This window comes from Acinonyx jubatus, chromosome B1 (genome assembly GCF_027475565.1).
Source record: "Acinonyx jubatus isolate Ajub_Pintada_27869175 chromosome B1, VMU_Ajub_asm_v1.0, whole genome shotgun sequence".
Classification (NCBI taxonomy): Eukaryota; Metazoa; Chordata; class Mammalia; order Carnivora; family Felidae; genus Acinonyx; species Acinonyx jubatus.
The window spans coordinates 15,366,576-15,372,500 of record NC_069382.1 but is presented as its reverse complement, the minus strand read 5'-3'; positions in this window follow the sequence as shown (position 1 = coordinate 15,372,500).

The window sequence follows — 5,925 nt, the reverse complement described above, 5'->3', positions numbered from 1 at the left end:
TTCTCTCATTGCTTCATTCACTAGCATTATTTTTATTAAAAAATAAAACAATTTATTTAACTATCCTAAGTTGTTTTTCAGAGGAATCTATAAAGATATTTGGACTATTGCCTTTGGATCAAAAGGTCTTAAATTCTTTCTCATTGCCAAAAGAATTATTTTCTCTAAAGTACATGGCTAAATTTACTTTTTTTTTTTTACACCTTGCTCAATAGTACAACCCTCTTTCCCCATCTCTCCCTTTTTCTCTGGCGTTGACATCCAAACTGTGCTGTATTCCAGTGCTGTCAACAGCTCTCCCCTTTAAGAGGAATTTATTGGAATGGAAATTATGTAAGCCTTTCTGCCTGAAACAGAGTTAAGCACAGGAACTTTTACCTCTTGGACAGATGGAAAAGTAAAGGAACAGTTCAGGCACTTCCTTAGGCCAAGAGTATCCGTTCAACAAAATTATTCATATTTGTCAAGAAAGATGTGGCTGTACTCATCAGGAACTTGAATTTACATCGTTATGTCCTGAACACATGTTTTTGGGGTGTTGTTTATAATGCTGCTTAATCTCATAAGCGCTGTCTAAGGAACAGGAAGCATGGGAGAATGTACTTCTAACTGTGGAAAACAATCCAGTTCTGATCTTTGCTCAAGGTGCTACCCAGTTCTGGTAGAAAATGGGTAGGTGTCCAAAAGGCATGGACCACCATGTCCACCCCCGTTGGAGAATTTGTCTTTGTTGAACAGCAGGAGTTCAAGTAGATTCTGCAGCGTAGAGTTATTTTTATTTTTATTTATTTTTATTTTAGAGGGAGGGAGAGAGAGCGCGAGTGAGCAGGAGAGGGGCAGAGGGAGAGAGAGAATCTTAAGCAGGCTCCATGCTCAGTGTGGACGACCCTGGGATTGTGACCTGAGCCTAAATCAAGAGTCGGTCACTCAACTGGCTGAGCCACCTAGGCACTCCTAGAGTTAGTTATTTTTAAAAGACACAGCATTCCTAACATACATTTAAAATAATAATAAAAATATTGGGGCACCTGGGTGGCTCAGTCGGTTAAGCATCCAACTTTGGCTCAGGTCGTGATCCTACGGTTCGTGAGTTCGAGCCCTGTGTCAGGCTCTGTGCTGACAGCTCAGAGTCTGGAGCCTGTTTCAGATTCTGTATCTCCCTCTCTCTGCCGCTCTCTGCTCACACTTTGTCTCTCTCTCTCTCAAAAATAACATTAAAAATTTTTTTTAAATAATAAAAAAAAATAAAAATATTTTAAAAAATAATTTAAAATGTTAGGAAAGCATTTGTAGATAAAGGTAAGAATCGGCTGAGAGAAGAAAAGTGAACAGTGTTTTAAACAGAGATGTTAACATAGGCAAATGTCATTGTATTAGAATGTGGTACCCATTTCTGTGAATGTAAGTCACATTTCAGTGTTTCACTCACTATATGTTATAAAGAAGTTCACAGATTAGGCAGAATTTTTTTTTTTTTTTTAGTAATAGGGAACTTTTGTAAAATTGGCACACTGCTAAAATAGGACGTTATTTATTTTTATTTATGTTTAAAATTTTTTTTTAAATTTTTGATGTTTATTTATTTTTGACAGAGAGAGACAGAGCATGAGCGGGGGAGGGGGGGTGGGCAGAGAGAGAGGGAGACACAGAATCTGAAGCAGGCTCCAGGCTCCGAGCTGTCAGCACAGAGCCTGACACAGGGCTTGAGATCATGACCTGAGCCGAAGTCGGACGCTCAACCGACTGAGCCACCCAGGCATCCCTAAAAATTTTTAATTAAATCCAAAATAGTTAACATATAGTGTAGTAATGGTTTCAGCAGTAGAAATGGTTTCATCACTTACATACAACACCCAGTGCTTATCCCAACAAGTACCCTCCTTAATACCCATCATCCATCGCCCCATTTAGCCCATTCCCCCACCCAACACCCCTCCAGCAACCCTCAGTTTGTTTTCTGTATTTAAGATTCTTAAATACAGTTTGTCTCCCTCCCTGTTTTTGTCTTATTTTTAAAATAGGACGTGTGTGTGTGTGTGTGTGTGTGTGTGTGTGTGTGTGATGCAACGGAGTTGGTGCCCAGCATTATGGTGAAATACTTATTCCTTGTTCCTGGTGTCTCTTTCCATGTCGAGTGAGCTCCGCTAATGACATTCTCAGCTCTATTCTACCCTCCTTGTTTTCTCCTCTCCAGAAACAGAAGAGTAACTTTTCAGATTCGGGTTTTGGAAGAACCTCTGTCCACAGGATTCATGCATTTGGGACTGCTCTCCCATGCCAAAAGTTTTGTGGGAGTCTGCTCTTACCGTGGGAAAGTTGAGATTTTTAGACTGTGATTAGGTGATAATGGAAAGATCTTTGTTGCCATATTGTCCAAGAGTTCTATCAATAATAAAACTGACCCATATGACACTCCTTTATCTTTAAATTAGTTCCAGGCTCTGGTGCTAAAAGCAGAGGTGTTACTGAACCCCCTTAAGCAACAGTATCTATGGCTTAGGTACTCTGCATTAGTGGTTCTCAAACTGTGGTCTGAGGACCTGTGGGAGTCTGTCCTTGAGACCCTTTCAGAGGCCTGGGCAGAGGGGAGCAAAACCGTTTTCTCAATAATACTAAGATGTTCTTTGCCTTTTTCATTCTTGTTCTGACAAGTGAACACTGGAGTTTCCGGAGGCTTAAATGATGTGTGTAATAAATACAAACATGTACGTGTGTGTGTGTGTGTGTGTATAATCTCACATAATAATCTCACATAAGTCAAGACTCTTTGGGGCCCTCACTAATTTTAAGAGTATAGAGGGGCTCTTGGAACAAAAGTTTGAAAATCGCTCTCTAAACCATAACGGGAAGACAAATGCTCTTGCCTAAAACTAGAAGCTTCTGGGTGGCTCTGTTATGGAAATGTGTAAGAGATCCCCCAGGAGATAGCTTACTTATTTCAAATAGGAAAAAAAAAAAAAGGGATTGGGAGCTCTGTGATTTTAGACATTTCCATTTACCCAAGTCAAGAATGGAATGGATGGATTCAGAAGCCAGTATTCATTGAGGGTCATCTCTGTGCTGGACACTGTTTCCCAGGAAGTAGGGGTTCAATCACTGCCTTCTGGAAGCTCACAGTCAAGTAGGGGAAACAAACCATTGAAGAGACAGTGGTAATAGGGAGTGGCAGGCGTACTACAGAAACACAGAGGGAGGGGTGTGCCTGGGCGACTCAGTGGTTGAGCGCCCAACTTCGGCTCAGGTCACGATCTCACGGTTCGTGGGTTCGAGCCCCACGTCGGGCTCTGTGCTGACAGCTCAGAGCCTGGAGCCTGCTTTGGATTCTGTGTCTCCCTCTCTCTCGGCCCCTCCCCTGCTTGCATTCTGTTTCTGTCTCTGTCTCTCTCAAAAATAAATAAACATTAAAAAAAAAAGAAAAGAAACACAGAGGGATATCTAAATCCAGGGAGCAAGGAGAGGGATGAGCACTCTAAACTGAGTCTTGATAACAGGTGAGAATTAGCCAGAAGAAGAAAAGGTGATGGAAACATTAAAATATGCAAAGACTTAAAACTGTTTTTCAAACAGTTGATTGGGCCCCATTAGTAGGTCATGAAATCAATTTCATGTGTCATGGCTAGCATTAGAAAAAAAATCTATCAGAAAGCATCTCAGATACTATGGATAAGTATTCTTTCATGAAACTTCCCCTACTCCTGCTCCCTCATTGTACGTGTGTGTGAGGGAGGGAAACACTGTACTGGGTTACAGTGTAAAATGTATTGCGTATTGTTGGTTGAAATCATGTTTGAAACCATTGGTCTAGAGGCATGAGAGGAAGCATCATATATTTAACAGATTGTAAGCAGTGATTCGATACGGATATAATAGGAGTGGCAAGTAGGTAGTGCTGCTGAAGGGGTAAGCAGGAACCAGATCATAGAGAGCCTTAATGACTTACAAAGTAGTTTGGATTTTATCCGAAAGGCAGCGAAGTACCATTCAAGGATTTTAGGAAGAAGAGTAACACGATCAAGATGTAGCAGTTGAATAAAAATCATTCTAGCAGCTGTGAGAAGGACGGAGGGGGTGGTATTGGTAAGATCTGATGCAAGGAGGCCTCTTAAAGTTACTCTAAAAATCCAAGGGCCTGAGCTAAAGCAGAAGGAACGGAGATGGTTATAATAGTTTTTAATTTATTAGTACTCTTTTTAAAAATTGTGTGATTATTCCTCTTAACAGCATTCTGCCTAGTTTCATAGGTACATTCTACACTAGAATATAAGCTACATGAAGGCAGGAATTTTTGTATCCTTTTTAAAACCTCAGCATCCTCAGAAATGAGAACAATACTTAACATAAATCAGATGCTCAATAAATCTTTGTTGAATGAATGAGTGGTAAATGAATTCTCTTATCCTCGGAAAGTATTAATTATAGGAGGTTAAGTTTTCTTCTCCCTGTGTCGTCTTTGTGGTCTCCTTTTCCTTCCTTTCCTTTTCTTGTTTAATTTAATTTTTTAATTTTCTCGATCTTTTGTGGTAAGGACTTTCCTAAATGTTCAGTGATCTTTCTGTGTTCATTTATTTTCAAGGCAGTTGAATGCTCCCTGGGTGTTGGTGGAAAGACAGTGATTGCTGAAGGTCCAGTCATTTCATTGGGTGATTCCCAAATGTCCATTTTGATGTCTTTTCTCTTGTGTCCCTTCCATAATAGAGAATCTTCTTATCTTCTGCCTTGGGAATAAGGTTCTGGCCACCAGAATTCTGAGGGCCAAAGGGGATGAAGGATTTGGGGTTGAACTATTGAGTGGGTAGACTTCCACTTAATTCTTGGTTTTAGTGCGACTCTTGACCCCTGGGCCTAGTGTCTGAAGGAGAGCCTCACTGGGTCAGTTTCTCTAAAGATTAGTTTTCTCCTCTGTTGGTGGGAAGGGGGGAGGGGTGGTTGTCCGTTTGCCTGGGGTCTGTCGGCTCTTTAGTCGAACTTCCTACCTTCTTTTTCCAGCACCTTTCCTTATCCTTGCCTTCCAAGGTCTCTGATGCATCCAGATTCTGAGCCTATCCAGGGGTCTGTGCTGGGAATTCACTTCCTTCTCATCCGCACACCCCTGTTCGTGTCCTGAGGCTTCAGCTCTGCTCCTCAGCTACCATTCATCCCTGTGCTTTCAGCATCAAAATTTTGTTGACATCTCTTATATCACTGTTGTCTTTACTACTGTGCTATTTGTCCTTGTGAGTTGATAGCATTTTTATTCCCTTACTGTCATTTTAGAAGGGTTTCAGGAATCAGTGGAAACAAACTCATGCATTTTATCTCTCATGTTTAAACGGAACTCTCAGAAAGGCAATTTAGAGAATAGCCTTGAGTAGATTAATGACTAGTCCCACTTTCTCCTTCATTTTCTCAGATTTACTCACATTCGTTCAGTTATCTAGGAAAAGCATTTTAGAGTATCGTTCATGTGCTTTGATTTTAGCAATACAATTGCCCTTCCAGTGTAAGGAACGATGCCAGGATCTAGGGATGATTCTTTGAGAACATGTTACATTACCTGAACATTTACACCCATTAATAAATTTAACCAGTCAGTGAGTTCGTCTTTGGCCTTTAGCAGTTTTGACATGGAAAAGCCTGACAGAAAATCTATCTGAGATAAATCACTGGGTTTTACTCCTGAAGCCAAGACTCCACTGTATGTTAACTAACTTGAATTTAAATAAAACAAACAAATGAAAAGAATATCTTTTCCATTTTCTATAAAAAAAAATCTATCTGCAGCAACTGGAAAGTTTTGATACATTACTATACATGGGAAAAAATTACTAGAATGATTGATCATCGTAAAATTAAGAAAATATTGAGGCAGTCATCAAAGTGCTTTAAAAAAAAAAAGTTCCTAAATAAATAAATGCATGTCATGAATGCATCCTGTCTCCTGTTTGT